General features: G+C 42.0%; 1 protein-coding gene across 7 annotated transcripts in view; it reads left to right on the top strand.

The window, feature by feature from the left end:
- Positions 1-20476, top strand: part of Lpp (LIM domain containing preferred translocation partner in lipoma) — a 658136-nt gene that overhangs the window by 203117 nt on the left and 434543 nt on the right. The window contains exon 1 of one of the 7 annotated variants that reach the window (XM_004640894.2): positions 17067-17153. The exons of the other annotated variants lie outside the window; for them this stretch is intronic. The gene's annotated coding sequence lies outside the window, so the exon portion shown is untranslated. Of the gene's footprint in view, positions 1-17066; positions 17154-20476 lie in introns of those variants that run through there. 7 annotated transcript variants of the gene reach the window in all.

A 20476-nucleotide genomic window follows, 5' to 3' on the forward strand; every position in this document is an offset into this window, starting at 1 on the left:
CACACACTCACCGGACCTGGGCTAGGACTGGGTCTCACAACTGCCATTTTAATGCTGCATTCATTTCCTTTTGTGTGCATCTCAGGTATGTTCTTTATTGGACTCTGAGAGGCAAGAAGGGGCAGGTATAGGCAGGGGAGCTACTTCGAACTGTTCCACTTGTGTCTTTCTTTCTCTAGAGCAGGTACTCTAAAATCCCGCTTTGTATTTGCCAGGTGAAGGTGAGGTTCATGTTTTCCAATGTGCACTAAAGAATTCAACGGTGATTGGAAGCCCAGGTGTGGAAAATACACGGCAGGCTTGTTTTTGTCTGAAAAGATGCATAGTTTACTTGGGTAGGTAGACGCAGTGTAATTACATGTCAGTAGAATGACATGTGTGAACCAGAAGCATATGTACCACTCTGTGGGTATCCAGTTGAAGTATTTAAGTCAGGATGGCAAGAATCAGTCCATATGATGTTTGAAAATCATAGTTGAGAGTAGTTTTCTTCCTTAATGATACGCTTTTGCAGATAAAATTTAATTAATTGACTCACAACAATACAGCTCAGTGGTGTTTTTTATATTTATAGAGTTGTGTTACTATCACCTACATCACTTTTAAAATACACTTGTTATCTCAAAAGAAGACCTGTGCTTCTTGGCATTCATCCCTTATTTGTCCCAAAACTTCTTCCATCCTGTCTTAAGCAACCACTAGTCTACATTTTCCTTTGTGAATTTGTGGAATCCAGACATTTCACACAAATGGCATCATGCAAATGTATCTCTTGTGAGTGATTGCATTCACTGTGCATAGTATTTTCAGGGTTCATCCATGTTGATTAGGTTTTGGGTTGGTTTGGAATAGAAGGAAGAAAAGTTAGTTAGCTTTTTATTGCTCATAAAATACTGGAGGCGAGTTAATTTTATAAAGCAGAGAAAAATCTGTAGTGCACAGTTCAGGAATTTTGGGGAATCGTGTCCAGTGCTGCCCTTCATGTGGTTAGAGCCACAAGCCAGCAAGTGATGTCACAAGAGACAAGGGAGCTCACATGTCTATGTCTGTATTTCTTCCTATGAAGCTATGAGGATAGCTTAGTGCTTCGTGTTAGTATTTTGAAGTAGTCCTAACCACCTCTCAGAGTTCCCATCTCTGAACATAATTACTGGCTTAAATTTCTGCTGTATACATACCTCACGATGAGGGTGAAATTCCGCACTAGAAGCCTTGGGGGACACTTGAGCCACACCCAAGCAAGGTGGAAGTTTACCCTGGAAAGGTGGGCTAGAGTGAGTCACTGCATGTGCTTCCTAAAGAACTACGAACTAAATATTGAGGTTAAAGGTTGGCTCTTTAGAGTGGGACCTATGGGGGATGCTTTGGGAGGTGAAGATGACCATGTAATTCACGAGCAGACCACAGATTATGAGTAAGCTTTTCAAAGGTGCAGCTGTTTGGAAATCCTTGTGCTGTGTCCTTGGGGGGGGGGATCATCTGAATACAGATTGATACTGAAGGCGAGAAGGTCACTCAGCTTGGGAGTAGAGCGCCAGGGGTGACATCAGGAGCACTGACGTTATGAGTCCTTTATCCTCACACTCCAGCATCTCTTGCTATATATATTTGTTAACTGGAAGAAGAACAAGTGATTTTTGTGTTTTTAAAATTATTACATGTGTGGGAAAAAGCAACTTTTATGGGTCATAGCTGTCAAGGTTTTTCTCTTGGGCATTTGACAGGCTGTTGACTTGCATGGACTCTATAGGCCTTGTCGCATTATGAAGAATGAGACTCATTTTTGGCCCATTTGTTTGCCTCTGCACCACTCTCTAGAGCTGCCCTACAGTTTTCCATTGTTTTCATTTCTTTTAGTGTTGTAGCCTTGAGTGTGTTTCATATACTCATTTGACAGGTTCCAGCCTATCAAATGGAAGCCAAAGTTCCCCCAAGGGTATTTGGTCTCTCTTTGCATCTTTGTGAGCCCAGAGAAATTCCTCATTGCTTGTTTCTGTGCTGATCATGCCACAAGCTTTTGCAAGAGGAAGGGTTTTGAAGATTATGTGGTCTAAAGGTTAGTAAGTTAAGGATCAGCGGTTTATGAGCCTCCTGAAAATGTTTGCACAATTCTCTATGTTTATGCTCATGTGCTTTTTTTTTTTCTACCCATGAGATTTGCAAATGTTGTGTGTTTCTGTAAGGAGAAAGAATCAACTGTCTACTTTTATTGAACATTTCGTGAGTTTTTGTACTAGGCCATGAACAAGACTCTTCCAAACACTGTATGAGTGTCACTTTGTGCAGGCTTTACAGGTTATCTCCATAAATTAAGAAACTGAGTCTCACTACAGTCACTTTGACATGCTCAAGGCCACGAGGCTGGTACAGAAGCTGAATGCAGGCTCTGGCTTGTGCCACCTCGGGCCTGCGCCTTCTGGTGCACTCTTGCCCTGCATGCCCTGTGCACTACTCAGACCTTTTCTGGGTCAAGAACTGATTGACTCTCTGCTTGTAAGTGAACAAGAGAAGCTCAGAAGAAACACATCCTGTGATTAAAGACACACTGCTACCAACATGTGACAGTTAGACCAACAACTCACAGGCAGATCACGAGGCTTTAAAGCGTTCATTCAAAATTAAGTAAAAATACTCTTTTGACCTTTGCTTCGGTCTCTGGCTTGCTTCCTTCTTCTCATCCCTTCTTGTCTCTTTTTGCTCTTTTTTTTTCCTCCTATTCCCCCTTCTTTCTATTTTTCCTTTTTTCTTCAGCAAGCATTATGGAGCACTTACCCTTACCTGAGCTAAGATTGGTAATGTAAAGCTGTGATAGTACTAAAATGGCATTGTGGGCCATGGGTGTGGGCAGCATCCCACCCTGGCCAGGGCCTCTTTGTCCTACAAGGTTCTCCATCTCCTTGGAGATGTCACATGTCCTTGGAAAAGCCAAGGACCTGAGGCCTGAGCCTCCCTCGGGCGCATAGGAGTTGGCAGCCTAGTTTCAGATTTTGGAGGATTTTTTAGGTTGTTGCACTTGGCTGCAGTAGGTAACACTGAACGGAGCTTTATTTTTATGTGGGTAGCAGGTAGGATGAGAGCTTAGGGAGCTTTTCAGTTTTGAAAAACGTTTTTAGTTTTAAGATGGAACTTAGAGGAAAGGTCAAGTTTTGGATTTGTCAGGATATAATAAAAGCAAAGCACTGGATGGGATGGCTCAGCGAAGTTTTGAAGAGAGAATAAAACAGCTATTTCTCTGTTCTTTCAAGAATCTGTCACCTAGTCGTGTTCTGGTGTCAGGATTGTCCTTATTAATTGCTACAGTCACGTGATCACCTTTGGTGCTGTGATGGGAACTGAAGGGACAGAGTACAATGCATGTGGCATGGGGCTAGCCTTGGCTTTGCTGTTTGTTTGATTGACTGATTTTCATTCAGCATCAAATTTCTGGTCTGTACAAAGGGATGAAGAATAATGTCTGCCCTGCGTCACAGTGGTGTTCTCACTTTAACCATGAGTAATGTCCGCTCCAAGTCTTCTTAGGGATGATTTCTGTCCCCTGTTTTCCACTGAGTCATACTAGTGTTTCGCTTGTACTTTTAACCTTGATTATTTTAGGATTTAGAATGAATTACTAATTTTTTTTTAACACATTAAGATTTTATGAGAATTCTGTTTCAGACCCAACTGTGTTCTGTTCTGGTTCTTTTGCACTCTCTCTTTACCCTGTTGTGGTGCATTTGTTCCTAGACATAATCAAAGATGACACTCAACATGGAGCACACGTTGCATGCATTAGGGACAGTTTAGTAAGTTCATTTCATCATGCTGAATGTAGGCCACGTGGACACATAGAGCCCATTGTAATAGATTGCTGTGCTAGTGTCCTGGCATTTTTCTGTGCCCTACTATCTGCTTAGCATCTTATGCCACATAATGGTCAGATTTCATTGCTGTGTATATTTTCTGTCTTTACAGTTGGCCGAGACCCTTTAATTATATAACATCAAAGGAACAATGATGGGAATTTTCAGCGATGTGTAGGACCCGTGCCCAGAATCTCGGTTTCTGGGCTTACCACCTCTCAGGTTCCTCCTGCCCTTTTATCCCGTCCCTGACCAACTACGGGTGTATTTCTGATGGTATTTAGTCATAATGGATGCAGAACAGTGTCCTGCTTGCCTTCCACTTCACTTTGTGTTTCAGTGTTGCTACATATTCTAATTTACTTTGCCATGTATTGTAGATACGTTATTTGTGCTTTGCACTAGATGTATATGTAAGGCAGGTTCTGAGCAGCAGGATGCTTGGTCAGGGGACACTTACATCTGGCACTCACAAGAAGCACCAGTATTACATTTCCAAAGCGACATTAGTCAGTAACTGTATTGCCGGCAAAGTGTTCTCACAGAAGAGAGCCTTCATTTCATAAATCCCTTTAGGTAGAAGAAACAACTGAGTATTATTGTGTGTTTAGTTTTAGTTAGTGTAACATTCATCTTGCTCAAAATGGTCTCTGTCTCTGGTCTGTCTCTCTGTCTGTCTGTCTGGAATTGATCCCAAGGTTTTCACACTTCGCTCCCCCCCCCCTTTATTTTAACAAAAGGTCTTTGTAAATTTACATAAGATCACTAAGTTGCCTAGGCTGGCCTTGAACTTGTGATCCTCCTGCCTCAGCTCCCCAAGCCTACAGGCGTGTGCTATCCATTTTCTTAATGTTCATTCCTCTGGAATTGAGAAAGCTTCATTTGACATATTTTTTTTTGCCAAGTTTATATGTCATATTTCATGCGACAGAAGTTCATACCCATGTCTACTTCATCTCTTGGGATTATGGATGTAACTCTGAAATGTTTATCAACCTTCTGGCATATTTGTTGGTAATTTTTTTTTTCATGTCTGACTTCCTAGACGTGCGCGCGCGCACACACACGTTTGCACATAGCCCTACACACATGCATGTATGTATGCACATATGTGCGTGTGTGCACATGCGTGCGCACACACACACACACACAGTTGTGGCAATGGTTTTATTCAGCAGATTCACTGCCATGAACGTTCAGGTCCTTACAAAGGGACTCAACTATCTTAAATAGCTAAGATATTCAGAAAATGAGGTTTAGACATCCCAGGGGCCTTTCCAAGGGTCCAGAGAGAGACCTAGGCCTATGTGGCAGACGTCTCCTCTGAGTTTCCTTTGCAGACCACAGTGGATGACCACAGGGTAACTGAGGGATGTCCTCGGTATCAATTCTGAAGGACACTGTCAGTACCATTTGTTTTTGCAAAGACTTTGTTTCTTCTTGTGTTGCATAAACATATGATGCTTGTTTTCTTTCAGAATCTATTGGCTTATTTATTTTAGACAGTAGATATTTTATGTTCATGTTCAGTTGTGACTCCTTTGTAGACCGACCTGATTTTTGCTCTTCATCCACTCCAAGGGAGAAGTAGTTTCTTCCTTAGCCATTTCTCAACCTCTCACTTCTTATGATGCACCACTTGTGTCTTCTTTATCTACCTTTTCTCTTTCTCATGTATATGAGTGTCAGGAGTCTATCTGAAGACAGATACTTTAATTTTCTTCATATTAAGACAAAGATCTGCTGGATGCTTGAGTGAGCCTGGGGTAGGGCGTGGTAGGAAGATGGGGTGTAGTCACACCCTTGTGGTGACAGTACAGATGGGAAGGGCGAGAAACACTGGCCAGGCCTGGACCCCAACACCCTTGTGTCCAGAGTGTCCCCAAAGGGGAAGGCCTTGCTGTGCTTTCTAACCTTACGTAAGAGATCGACACCAGTAACATTTCACAAACTATAAATAAAACAAGTACGGACTAAAGTTTCTGAACTTGTGGTGTGGATAGCTTTCTGAGATAAAATTAGCTTCCTATTTCTGCAGACTTCTTTCTCCACAGAGAGCATGTATTTAATCTAATTCAGCAAATATTTGAGACTTTTTAAAAATCTAGGCCCTGTATAGGATGTTTTATGCCTGGAGAAATGATTATGGTGCAGCTATCACTCTCTTGGCCCTATGTATCTGGTAAAGAAATGGGTATCAGAGTTATATAAGAAGAAAACATTGGCCTGAGTGGGGACTTAGGCAGTGGTCCGTACACTCATCTTTTCTTTCTCTTTTTAACCTAAAGTTCATTCTGTTTTCTAAAGTCAATGTTTTCTCTTTCATGTTTTCTTGACTTATCTTTTACCTTAATTGCCAGCCACCCAATTGTTATCATCAGTTGAAAATTATTGTAGAGACATTATGATTATTTTTATTTGAAAAAGTTAACACATAAAACATTGAGAAAACTCTAGGAATGAAGAAAAAAGCCATGCAACATATCCAGTGATAGAGAGAACAAGCTCTTTGATTGCTAGAAGAGGTTGCCCAGACTTTTGGAAATTGTATCTTCACAAGATAATGCATGAATTATAGTGTGTGTGTGTGTGTGTGTGTGTGTGTGTGTGTGTGCGCGCGTGCGCACAGGCACACATGCATGCTTATTAATGATTTATTCTTGGCTTTTATTGGATAAATCTTTTTTCCTTGTTCCTTTCTAAATATTGCCTCCACTGGGACCTAATTACAGCTGCTCAGAATCCACTGAACATCAGCATCGATGTGGGTGCTCAGTGTCACCTGTAGTTACCACAGAATTTTTTTTTTTTTTTTTTTACCACAGAATATTGAACACTGATTATGGTTATCCATTGTGCATGCAGGCAGGTGAACCCCCACTGCCGAGGTTGTAGTCAAATTGCAGTGAGGAAAGTCAAGGAGATATTTGTTCTTAACCTTTGAATTTTATACAGATTTTCTTCTTGAGCGATAATATTGTAAGTTAAAACTTTTTAGGTTGCAAAGTAAATATGCAAAGTTGAAGTTTACATTTATTTTAAGTTAATGTTTAAATAGGCCCTGAAATTGAGAGGGAAAGACTATTTCTTAAAAATGGGCTTTTGTTGAGAAGATATACTTTGATGCCACTGCTCTGTTGAATAAGCTGTATTTGAAGAGATTTTTTTTTTTTTTTTTTTTTTTTTGAATGCCTTCAGGGCAGGTTTGGCTGGCTTGAGTTGTGGGGATCAAACCACAGCAACCTGAACCTCACTGCTTTGTTGAAGCAGCCACTTAAAGAACTGAGCTACAGGGCAAGCCCCCTTGAAGAGAAATTTAATTCAAATTCTAGTATATGAATGCATTTTAGGGGATTTTAAGAACAGTTGCTGTCTTAGAGAAGTACTTGATTGTATCTATTTTAATTATGCACAGATCACGTATAAAATCACTAAAATGATCCTGGAGTTGATTTGCCTTTAGGAAAAGGAAGATAGAAAATGATATCTAGGAAAGAAAAATTCTGTGTCTCAAGTCTGGAGATGTGGGTTGTAGTCCCCACTTCTGTCTGTCCCTATTCTGTGGCACCTTAGGCAAGACTTTTTCCTCAATTTTTTGTATTTTTCACCTTCATTGACAAAAAAAATTGCAAGCTTTCCCTCTTTCAGGCACCTGCAATTGGTACTGTTTCTTTTCATAAATAAAGTTTCATCCAGTTCAGATTAGATGAAAAAAAAATCGCACATAAATCTACCACCCAGCTGCAGGTATGATCCAGGATTTTGTGTCTAACCTTTTGTTGGCATAAATTACTGTAGTACTAGGTTTTACCATGTTATATGTTAATATTTTTGGCGTTGCTATATATTTTGAATGACTACTGCTTAAAAACGTTTAATATTTCACTGTGTAATTGTATTGATAATTCCATTACTTGAAAATGTTGCTGTGGTCAACATCTTGTGACTAAATACAGCTTAGTTCCTCAGAAATCCTGGACATGATGTGTGGGGGTTGAAATGCCAGGGTCAGAGGTTAGTGTCTTTATGCTTATTCACATCTGTGGATGGCTTGTTTTCTATAGGGGATATTTCTGTAATTTCTATAGCAGTGTTGACTCAGTATATCCCCAAGCAAGCCAGCTAGCATTACATATGTTTTTGGTATTCACATTTCTCTGATTCTTATAAGGTTAGATGTATGTTTCCATGTGTCTCATGTCTAGTTACATTTTTGTCTCTTTGAAAATGAATAGTTTGAAGTTTTCAGGGTCCCACTCACAAAAAAACAAAAAGTAAACATCTTGAAGAACATTTTGAATGCCTTGCTAGAGAAGTTCGAAGGCTTTTCTGAGTCAGTAAAGGACCCTGTCAATAAGTGGAGAGACATGTCTTATTCCTAAATGGAAAGGTAGAGGTGGCTGAGTGATCGTTTTTTCTCTTAGATCCCGTGGAATCTCAGCACGAATCTTAAGTCAATTGCATTTGAATTTTAACAGAAAAGTTTTGAAAGTGCCTCAATAGCAAATAGGCGAAATACCTAAGAGAAATTTGAATAACAGGAGTAATGAGGAATAGGGTCCATCCAGCTAGTGCGATAGTGAGCTCCTTGTAAGGCACCCCTCGCTAACGCGAATGCCTTGATGCTGGAGGAGGTGGGGACTATCGCAGAAACAGTGCTTCCAGAAATGGAACAGCGGTACCCGGTGTTTGTTACGCAGCACGGGAAGGACTTCGAAACATTCTGAAAAGGAAGGCTGATCTTGAGGCATTGGGAGGACTGACTTCATGCAAGGGGCAGTGAAAGGGTTATGTCATGCATGTATATCAAAGTAAGGCCCCCGGAAGTTAAAGGTTAAAAAATCAAGAGTTTAAGACAAATAGGAGATAGTCATTGTATTTCTAGTAACTAGAAACAAGATTTTTTTTCTTTTCTATTAATGCTTAGGCTTGGGGTCCTCAGTGGCCTCTGTCCCAGGCTCTTGACCTTGCCACTGTGCTACACACTCACCCACAGCCTCTGTGTAAAATGCCCAGTTAATCAGAAGAATCATGTCATTGTTCACTTTTTTCGCACACTCATCCCAACAGTTGAGTTTCGTGAATCTCTTCATTGTTCTGCAAACTCTGTGAAGAAGCAGTACCTCATGGTGGGTTTCATTTGCATTTTCTTAACTTCATCCGGGTTTTTTTTTTTTTTTTTTTTGTATTTTCTGTTTTACCTCCCTGTCACCTGGTGTCCCAGCACCATGAGACCTCTGTGCTTTCTACAGCCTAATGTGGACCAAGAGCTGCCAGTTTGCTTAATAAATTACAACTCTTTCTGTACCTTTGGGCGCAAGGCCCTGGGGTTTGACTTAGAGTTTGGTCCGGACTTGGGTTGGCAGTTGGCTGGTTGCCTGTAGGCTCGATATGGATAATGATTTGCCTCTGTTGGTCCTGAACAATTTTGTCTATGTTTTACCTACTGTTTACTCCCCCTCCCCTTGCAAGTTTTTGCATTCCTGATTGCCCTGTGGGCGCTGTGATCCAGCTGTGTGTGACATCTGCCTTTGCATTTTTGTCCATCCAGCTGAGCAAATCTAGAGCTGGGTGCTTCAGAAACCACCAATATTCTGTTCCATTCCTGAATTAGGATAGTTATTTCTGTGCTGCGAGAGACGGGCTGAGTAAGTGGTGAAGTCACTTGTGCTCACATGAGACTCATGAAAGTTCTTAGAGGATGCATGCCGTGAGAGTATTACCGCGGAGCTAGGAATGCAGCTTTCTCATGTCTGCGTCCCCACGGCCTTCGTGCGCCTCAGTGGAAATGTGCGCCTGGCCCCTCCCTGCAGTCTTTCCATTGTTGTGTATGCCACAGGAACTGAGACCATTAGGACATAGCCCAGCTGGTTTCTCTTCTCTTTCGGACATCATTGTTTGTCACAATTCTGATCTCTCTTTCTTTCCCCGGATTATGAAGTTGTAAAAATCGCCACCATATTTGCATGTGCTTTTGTTGTGCAGTTTTAAGAAGCACCACCTACAGCTCTCCTTGGAGAGTCCTTTATTAATAATCGCCTTTTGTATTTACATCACTATGGTCTTTACAAAATGCTTTACATCTGTTATTTCACTTGATTGTCATAAGTCCCTATCTGGTAAGCTGGATGGAGATTACTGCCCTCATTTTACAGAGGAGGGAACCACACCCAAGTGATGTTTATGTGGCCGCTGTTGGAGCTGGTGCCAGGCCTGCAATTGCACGTTACTGGGTCCCACGTGCCGTTTTTCTTCCTGTACACAAAACTTCTCCTTTAAAAGTTTCAAGATTTCTTGTCTGAAAAAATTAGTAATTTCTTATCGTCGAACCATTGCAACCATTACCTAACATTTCTTTTCCTCCCTCTGTTCTAGGTACTTCAAGAAAAGCCAATAGACATAGTTGTTCTGCCTTTGCTTCAAACTTTGAGGGAGACATTCACCACGAAAACAGAGACCTAAGGGGCGGGGAGATAGCTCAGTAGAATAAGTGCCTGCCTGGCAAGCGCAAGATCCTGAGTTCAATCCCCAGTCCTCCCCCCATCCTCCCCCCCAAAAGAAAGAAAGAAAGAAAGAAAGAAAGAAAGAAAGAAAGAAAGAAAGAAAGAAAACAAAGACCTAGAAGAAGCTGTCTCTTCTCTAGTGTCTTAACAACCACCTGAGTCAAGATTTTGGAATTTTTTTCCCTGAGGCTTTGCAGCTCTGAGATACCACAGAGTGTAACATTTGGGGGCCACTGATTCCTCTTCCTTAATAATAGCAGGTCTGTATATTAGGTGACATTTGTGTTCTGACCTTCAGTTTTAGAGAACAGAAAGTTTAGGACATTTTGTTAGTACTTGAATCCAAGTAAATTCCCTGGTGAGTACAAGGATTCAAAACTGAGGAATATTGGAGGTAGGGGACTTTCATCCTCAGGTCCCTTCTTGCTTAGAGGACATGGCCTGTTAGCCATGGAGCTGAGAGGACACTATTGGCATTAGATTTATTAAACTTCCACTGGATCCTCCACCCCAAGTAGTCCTTCTTGAGTTGAGTCTGCTCCTTCTTACTATATGAGGAGGGTTGGAGGGGTCACACTTTGCCTGCTGTGTGCATGGTTCTTCTCCCTTGGGTGAGCAGAACACTTTTCTTTACTCACTGTAATGGTTTGTGTCTAGTTGTACCCCCAAAGCCTCCTGTAGTCATGAGGCGGCTCCTGGAGTTTGTGATTGATTATTGTGAGTGTGGACACTGCGCTTGCCCTGGGGCAGGTAATTTACGTTACAGTGTAAGAAGGGAAGAGAGTCTAGCTAGGTGCCTGAGCTGCTGCCACTCCCTTTGCTCTCTTCTTAGCTGCCAACATGAAAGGTTGCTTTCTGCCTTGTGCTGCTATGCCTTTGAGCCAGCTCAGCATGGGCTGAAACCTCCAGTAACTGTGAGCTAAATAAACCTTTTTTTTCTTCATCTTGAGTATAAGATTTTTGTCCAAGCAATGCAAGAAGAATAACTGAGACACTCACTCAAGATTTATTTAGGTACAGTGAATGATTTCCAGATACCTCATGTTGGAAAAAACAAACGTTGTTGCTCATTGACAAACTGAATTGTGAGGCCTTGAGGTTGTTTTTTGTTTTTTAAATCAGGATCTTTTATGGACAACAAATTGCTCTAGGTGTTTTAAGCAGAAAGGATTTAATACAGGGTGTTAGCTGATGTGAATTCTTTGGAAGAATAATATGGAGCAGGCTCTATGTCTAAATACCAGAGGGACACAAAGTTACTATATTATTTTTAGTCAAGAAAGAGGAAAATCACAAGGCTACCCTGAACTGCTGAGCTCTGTAGTGCACTACTGTGCCTAGGAATCAGAGGTCCAGAAACCAGCATGCTGGTGCCTCAGGCTGTAATTTCAGCACTGTGGGAATCTGAGGCAGGAGTATTCTAAGTTTGAGCCCCGTGTGGGCAATTCAGCACTTGAGAAGACTGCTTCTCAGCATAAAATATAAAAACGGGCTGAGTGTGTAGCTCTGTGTGAGGGGTCTGGGTTTAATCCCAGTAGCAGTAGAAGCAACAGCAGCAACAGTGACTAAGTCAAGACCAGAAGCAAGAGGCTGGATGCTGAAACAGAGTCCACCCAGGAGTCTTCTCTGCCGCAGAGATTTTCTTGACCAGCACCAGGTTGAAGACTCACTATGAAAACAACTCAAGTGTCCATGACCATGAGTCCAATAGGACACAGGCGAAAGCAGCAGGAACGTGGGCCTCCTTCTTACCTTTGCCTTCCAGGGCTTGGGACACTGTGTGATTTTGGCAAAATGTCTTTTAAAATCAAATCCTGTCTGTAAGGCAGCCTCTGTGATAGGGCAAGTTGGAGCGCCAATTCACTGCCCAACACAGTAAACGTTCTGGTTTTCACCTTTGGGAACTCTCTGCCATATGATTGAGGATATAATACTCAAATGAAGCTGGAGTAATAATTATGCTCTATTAGGGCTCTTCGTGTTGGTGTAATCAATTATGTAACAGAATGGAATGCAGCAGGAATCCCTGTGGGGAATTCCTATTTATCAGAAAAATGCCACCAGGAGGGAAGACCCTGAGCTGGGAGAGCATCATGAACTGTTTTGGTTTCAAGCATCCTGGAAAGTACTAGAGATGTGGATACTTTTACTATAACTATAATTTTACTATTGTGTTTGAGGGGAGTTCCATCTGAAGCAAAGGTTCAACTTTCCAACTTTTCTTCCCCTCCTTACACTTCTCTCTCCCACCCCTAAGCACACATAGGAAATTTGCAATGGAAATCTATGTAACATACCTTACTGAAGATAAATGAAGTGGACTTGGAGCTAGGGGCTTGTGTTGAACCCTCTTGACTTCTCCCTGAAGCTTTACGTGGCCTTCATGTAGAAAAAATTGGTAGGGTCCTCTGCACATTTACGCTTGTCCTCTGGTGAGAACAGCTAGGCACAGTAATTTCCTATTCAACACTAAGAGTTGGGCAAGATTGAGTCCTTGTCTCTATAACTAAGTAGATGTAAAATCACTGGTAATATTGATTAGGGAAAGGGAGGGGCCGGACAAGTTGTAAAGATATAATTGAAGTAGATAGTCTTGGTTGTCTTCCAAATTGGGATATTCTTTGTTTCAGGAAAAAGAGCCTGATTAAGGAAGTTAGTTGGTAACATTTCAGCTTGATTTCTGCTGTATCTTGCTTTCTTCTTCTCCAATGCAATCATTCTTGTCCAATTTTTCTTCCTTTCTAAGGAGCACATGGTTGTAGCGGAGAGAACCCCCCCCCCATTCCCCTTTGCTTTCCCCTGCTAGTTGACTGCCCTCTTAGTAACTGCACTTACAAATCTGCAGTATGATAAAGTGTGTGTGTGTGTGTGTGTGTGTGTGTGTGTGTGTGTGTGTTTAGAGCTCACTTATACCAAGTAGTCAGAATCTCATTATCACTGTGCTATATGGCGCTGACTATAGACATTGCCAGAATAACTGAGTCACTGGGCCACTTCTACTCATCAAGTCCAAAGAGCAGGCCTGGGTGGGGTGTGTGCTCATTCCAGTCACAGGCACCTTTCAGGCAACATGCTTGAAACATAAGCCAAAGTATTGGAAACCCCGAGCGTGATCTTCATCTTCAGGGATTTTGTGATTCCACAGTGAAAAGGCAGAACAAACGGGGTGGTCTGTATGGGAATGCGGACTTCAGCTCTGTAGAACTTCCTCTCAGTCTGGAATGTTCTGCCATGTGGCAGGCTGACTTTTGGGTAGGGAGCTCTTTATTACTGGCAATCTGTATGTGAACTCACAGATGTGGGTTAAGTTTCAACTTGACATCCACATTAGAAGAAGTATAAGTTTACGTCTCTTGGGCTTCAATTTTTGTATTGGCGAATTTCTCATTAGCTACTGCTTTGAAAATGTTTGAAGTATGTGTGCTCACACACGTGTGTGTTTGTGTGTGTGTGTGTGTGTGTGTGTGTGTGTGTGGTTTCTGCAGAAGAGTCGTGAACTGGATACATGCTGAGTGCATTTCATTTCTGGTTTTTTAGTATAATGGTCAGTAATTGATAAAGATGTGGAAGACACAATGCCAGCCCTCTCACTGAGAGAAACACAAAGGGGAATAATAGCCGGCGATTCCATTCTGGCCGTGTCCCGGAACAGCCTCGCTTGTTTTTACTCAGCGGCTGTTGGTCATCGCTTCGCCAGATTTTTGTCTCTGTTTCAAAGTCTTGAAATAAGAGTGTAACAACTTCCAGCATGATTTCAGAGAAAGGTCACCAGTTGAAAATGTTTCCAGTTGATATGCGATTAAATATGAAATTGCAAAACTAGCCTTTCTTACGTAATTTGACTTTATAACACACTCTAGTGAGAAGCTTTTTTGTCTTTTATACCATTTCGAATACTAAGAAATAATTTCGCGGGGCTTGAGATTTGTGTTAAACAAAAATTTGTTGTTTCAAAGCATATTATGGATGGAGCTGATTTTTTGTTGACAAAAACTATACAGTGAGTCCTCAGAGTCAGAAAATTTACATTAGTTTTTCATGTAAAAATTTAATTCACTGATATGGTTATATTTTTAAATAAAGGATGGAGTAGGTTGCATTTTTTTTTTTTTTTTTTTTTAACAGTGAAAGAGTAGTGAACTTAAGAAACAAATTTGTGGGGCTGTGGAGATAGCTCGGTGGTCTAAGCACCTGCCTGGCAAGTGCAGGGGCCCAGGTTCCCTCTCTAGTACACATGCTGTGACAGGCCTATGCTGAGCTGGCCACCAAAACTAGGTGTGGTGGCTCAGGCCTGTAATCCCAGCTCTGGGGAGGCTGAGATACTCTGATTTGTGTAGCAAGACCCAGTACCAAATAACTAAATAAATATAAGATAAAAAAGAAGCAAATTTAACTGTCAATTAATTTTGTTCCTTTTTAATATTAATTTTATTGAGGAAGAAGTAGCAATGAGACAGCTTTAAAACAGTCGACTGGACATTTAAATTTGTGACAGTGTTGTCTACATTCCGTCACACTGGCTCAAGTTATAACGTCCGGACTCTGCGTAAAAGTTGTACAGTAGTTTATGAACAGCGGCAGTGACACGGGGCACCAGCAGCACAGCCAGCACTTGAAAATCTCACGAGCCATGTGATGTGTGTAAAAGCTAATCGTGTCTTGTAGCTGTGCTACTCTAAGCTGGTAGAATAGAGGCTGAATAAACAGAACCTCACCACGACACATGAAGTATAGCGGGGGACGTGAATGTGATTGGAGATTTATCAGTAGCAGACTCGCATGCATGAAAAGAAAAGATGGGTTCTCTTTACTTTCCTAAGTCAGTCACAAGATAGTTTTTTTTTTTCCTGTTATCCTCTTTATTTTTATGGAAATCGCACAATAATAAGGGAAAAATATAAACAAAATTATTTAAAAAATTAAGAGTAATTAACACACCCCTCAAGTGCTGGTAAAATTCTGTGGCCTGTCTAATGGGCACAGCAGACTTGTAAATAGATGTATGAGGCGTGGTGTTTACGTGCTTTTGTGCAAGTTTGAACAAGCTGCCAGGGAACAGAGACAAGGGGGCCCCAATTACCTTGCAGACCTAACTGTCTTATGGGTTGGTTAAGAAAAAGACGATTCCAGATAACTCTAGAAAAGATTGCTCAGCTTCATTAGAGACTATATTGTTGATTTTCCCCATCACTTTTCGTTTTCATGGAAGAGCAAAGCCTCCATGTGCAAGACACTCCGTAGCTCGTCTTTATCCGTCAGGATTTCAGCTTTTTCTGAAAGTAGATTTCCTGAGCTCAAAAGAGCTCAAGCTATTGTTTGCTTCTCTCTGTTGGACTTGTATAGCCAAGCAACCTGTTGTTAGCATCAGAGACTGTGAAGCAAGCTCTGTAAGAAAGTATTTTTGCAAACATGAGCTATTTTGTGAAGGACTTATACCATTACAGAGCATACAGTGTTGTGGGAGAGGATTTGGAGGATCACCTTGCTAATCATTTCTTATTTCAGAGCTGAGGATACTGAAGTTTTGAGGCAATAAACAGTTTCTCAGTCGCTGAGCCAAGTGGAGCCATTGCTATTAAATATGACATAGGGTACAAGTTGGGGTTGTGTGTGCTAATTTTCAATGGCATGGGTGTTGACACCTTGGGAAAGAGCTTCTTTATTCCTGTGTCCATGTCTGGGTCTTTTGTCCACTCCGCCTACTTATCATCCAACCATTGATAGTGTTATATAGTTGTTCCATTGTTTCTTACTCCTGTACTCTAGAGACAGACAACCCATGTGAGTATCTGGTCTCTGGCATGTTCTGACTTGTATTCCATTGTGTAAGACTTCAGCTTCTCTAAACTTTGTTTTTAATCTGGTACACACATTAGAAGAAAACACGTTCATTCCTAAGGTTGCTCCTCGCTTGATTTCTCCTGAATAGATTATCCCAGCTGCTGTCAAACTTGACTTTTTTTTTTCTTGCCTAATAGAAATTGTGGTAAATAAAAGACCAGTTAGTATTTGTTCTGCTTTCTCCCTAACCTTCTCTTGGTCTACCAGTGCCATTGTTTCTCTGTCATGGTTGATTATTTAATCTCCAAGTGACATGGCAAGTGTGAAGGGAGAGTGTGTGTTGGGAGCTTGTCTCTGTGCTTATCAGAGATGGCATTTACTTATCTGGACCTAATGCTTTTCTTCCTTGCTGCTTTTTGGTTCGCTCAGCACCTACAAAAGCAGTTGAAGTTTTTCTTGTCCTCTGCAGTGTTGCCAAGAATAGGGAGGACACCATCCAGCACTGCTTTCTGTCCATACCAAGTCCCTCCCTCCACTCTGCAGACCACTGTCTGTGGGCAGTTAGAACACAGTTTTATGAGAAACCTTGGTTCCCTCAACGCATGGACTTGTGGGAGGAATCTGGAAGATGAAACCTGAAGGGAATGGTAAGAGGTTTCTGATCTTTAATTATAGATAGGAAGAGTCACCTAGGTCTAAAGGGGTCAGGGGACTAAAGTCCTAGAGCCAATTAGTGACTGTGTGAGAAATTCCACCCAAGCCCCCGGCATCTATGTCTAGTGCTGTTTCCAGTCTCTCTGAGTGTCTCTCAGACAGCCTATATAAAGGCTTGGCATTTCTGTAGAGTGGTTCTCTCATTACCCCTTCTGAGCAATGCCAGCTGTCCACGAAGAGAGCAGGGCATTTAGCCAGTGTTGGGCCAAAGCTGTCTGTAAAGAGAAGTTGAGTGAATTCGTTGACATTTTCAGCCATGGCAGATCCTGCTTTGCTCTTCCGGCTCTATCTGACCTGATGCTTCAGAATAAGGGTGATTACATTTGCTGCTCAGCTAACAATTGTGTGTAATTTTCAGCCTGCCTTACTCTTCAACACTGCCTTCCCACGCTTCCATCACATGCCACGGCATATCTGCTCAGTAATTACGCTGGTAGGGACTTACCTGCGCTGTTTGGAAAAGGCTTGCCTAAAGTGCTTATTTACTTGTGCATGAGAAATCTTGATTGATACCTTGGTAATCTCTGAGATCCTTCCAAGACTCCCTCCCACAATGGGGAGGGTTGAAGAGTCAGGAAAACGGGTAACAAAATAATGAAATAAAGTAATAAAGGAAGGAAGGAAAGAAGGGAAGAAGGAAAAGAAACAAAGGAAGAAAGAGTTGTGCTTCCTCACTGTTGAACTAACGAGAGAATTACAGATAGTTTGGGCTGTCCATGCCTAATACAGGAGTGGACCAGTTAGTTCTGTGGTCAGGCTGGTTCGTCAACTCCTAAGAGGGAGCTCATGAGCAGATTCCGTGTTAGTGCTAATCTAATCCAATTAGCACATAGTCCAGAGAAGAGGCCACATCCCAAAGAGAGCAGATGCCACACTCCAGGCTAATGGTGAACTGAGACTAGAGGCTGGCCACTAATTGTGAGGATCAGGCATCTTCTAGCTAAGTACTGATTTTGCGAGGAAGTTTGAAGAGCTGTATCCTAGAGAGGGAAAGATGTGCACCTCCTTATAAGATGGTTACGAAGGCAGTTTTCAGATTCCAGGATGGCTCTGACGTTTGTACAGAGGGAATATAGAGGAAAATCTTCCAAGTTGTTTAAATTGCAACTGTCTGTTTAAATGGAGAAAAGGTGATTTGGAGACATGAGTGCTAAATGTAAGGTGACCATCAGCTACTCCTGGTGTGTAAGCCCCAGTACCTCAGTCTCATGTTTTTTGTGCATGTCATAGTGGTGTGGATTTCTGCCCCCTCCTTAATATCATTCATTTGTTCAGCAAACACTAAGAGGCAAGCCTGGAATTAGTCACCAAGGGAAATCTAGGGAATAATGCAGTATCATTTAGAGATTAATGTAGATACTTTAAGTTAATGATTCTCAACCCTTGATTCAGAGTAGCTCAGTGGTACAATGCTAGGCTAACAGACATGAGGCCCTGGGTTCCATCCCCAGCACTACAGGCACATCCATGCAATCATGCATGCATATGTACATGCAAACATACATACGTACATGCATGCATGCATGCATGTATAAAGTTCCCATGGGAAATTGGTATGCAGTTTTGAATGCCACTGATTTAATCTTTTGCACCAGATATTAGATAATAGCGTGTACTGGTTGTTTATTTGTAACTTTGATGATCTATATAACTTTATATAATAAAACATTATTTTTAAAACCGAAAAGTATGAAAAGCATATTTTGTGTATAGCAGTGGATTGCATTTGAATAGCATTAGGGAGGCTGAGTGAGTGGACTAGTGTTGGTGGTCACTTTACCTGTGGCCTCCTTTTTTTCCACCCTGCACAAAAACAGATCTTAAAAGATCTCAGTCACCTGTGGTCTGTTTCAGTCATTTTCATTCAGTGGCACCTTGCTCAGTTCGGTCTGTTGACTGTTCATCTAATCAGCGGGTGACTGGGAGGCTCATAGTGGTTAGGTCTGTGGGACCGATAGCGAGAAGACAGGATTGCTGCTGGGATCCAGAGGCAGGAAGGGAGCAGAAAAGAGCAAACTGCTGTTGCCAGAAGTCCCCAGATTTGAGGTTTGAGAATAAAACCCCTCCATATTCGTGTTTTAGTTTCGCAGGTTTTTAGTCCTGCATCTTGAGCAAGGGACCCAGTCTTTTGTACTTCTCTCCCACCTCGTGACAGGGCATGTGGCTGGGGAATCACATCCACTGCACGTATGAGGCTGTTGTTCTGCCACCGAGCTGCATCTTCAGGCCCAGGCTTCATTTTCTTGATTTTCTACATGTGGACAGTAATAATGCTACTCCCTGTGGCCCTGGGGAAATTTTCCCATTAGATAGTCATTTCATGAATGGGAAATGTTATAAAGACGTGATTTATTCTCAATGCGTGTCTTTCTTTGTCTATGACATGGTTAGGGGCAGGTACTAGCGAAGCCACAGAGTGTGTAACAGGCAGATCCTCGTAGTTCCCCTGCAGTACTTTGCACAGAGCATGGTTCCCAAAGGAGCAGTGCCCAGGGTACCACAGTTCTCCAATGGCTTCCACCAGCGGCATTTGGCTCAGGAAAGGGCTGTCTTTATTGACTTCTCCTCTGCTGGTAGTGTGTATTTTCAGAGCCTGTGTGGGGACCTTCCTTTTCACTTCTTACTTTCATGATGATTATTAACCTAGAGTGAAACCTACCTAGAACCAGAGGTAAGCTGTGGCCCAGCAAAACCAGCTCTCATCGTTGCCTGCTGTGTTTGTGATGGGCTGCTCTCCAAGGAGCTAAGAAGCTACATCTCACATGTGCTGTGTCAGCCATCCATTCGCCATTCTTGGAAAGTTTTTGAAAACTCACTTCTGCAAAGGAGGACATGCTGTGTAACTTTAGCAGATGAAAACACTGTCTTTTATTTCAGCTGACTGAGACGTTAGAAGTCACTGTGCTAAGTCTCTCTGGAATAGCTAAGGAGCAGCCTAGGGCCAGAAAGCCTTCTTGTCTACATGATTGAATTTCTCAGATACTTTCTTTGAGTCCATCCTGTGGGGACTAATTTTTCTTTCATTGAATTTTCACTCTTCTTGGATTCTTGTGCAAAGATAAAAGTTCTAGTTTCTTGTCTCTCTGTGTCATATTTTTGAAAAAAAAATCAAAACTCTCTCCGCATCTGTTCTTCTCTTTGAGACCTTCACCTTGGGATGGCAGGTCAGCTCCCTGTGCCAGGCATCCCTTTCTTCGCTCCTGGATCATTCTTACTGGTCACTGTCAAGGTCTGTAAGCTCCAAGTTCTGATTAAGAGCTTCCCCTGCCAAGCCTGGGCTTCCTCTTGTGACTCCGTCTGACATTTTCCCATTCTGTGTTACTATCCTTCTCACTACACTCGCATCAGTACACTTTCCCTAGGCTTCTGCTGCTTGGTGCTCCACCGTCTACTGCCTGTTTGCCATGAGCTATTTCTCCTCTGTGACGTATACCTCCCTTAGGTAGATGTTAAGCTCCTTGAATAAACAGTGGGAATCTGATTCATCTGGCCCTCCAGTGAAAGGAGTATAAATTCATTTATTTATTAAACATATAGTGGGGCTGGAGAGATGGCTCAGTGGTCTAAAGCACCTACTTAGAACAAGCTTAGCAAAGCATTAGGGACCGCGGTTCGATCCCCCAGCACCACATGCCA

Source organism: Octodon degus, unplaced genomic scaffold (genome assembly GCF_000260255.1).
Source record: "Octodon degus isolate 3935 unplaced genomic scaffold, OctDeg1.0 scaffold00128, whole genome shotgun sequence".
Classification (NCBI taxonomy): domain Eukaryota; kingdom Metazoa; phylum Chordata; class Mammalia; order Rodentia; family Octodontidae; genus Octodon; species Octodon degus.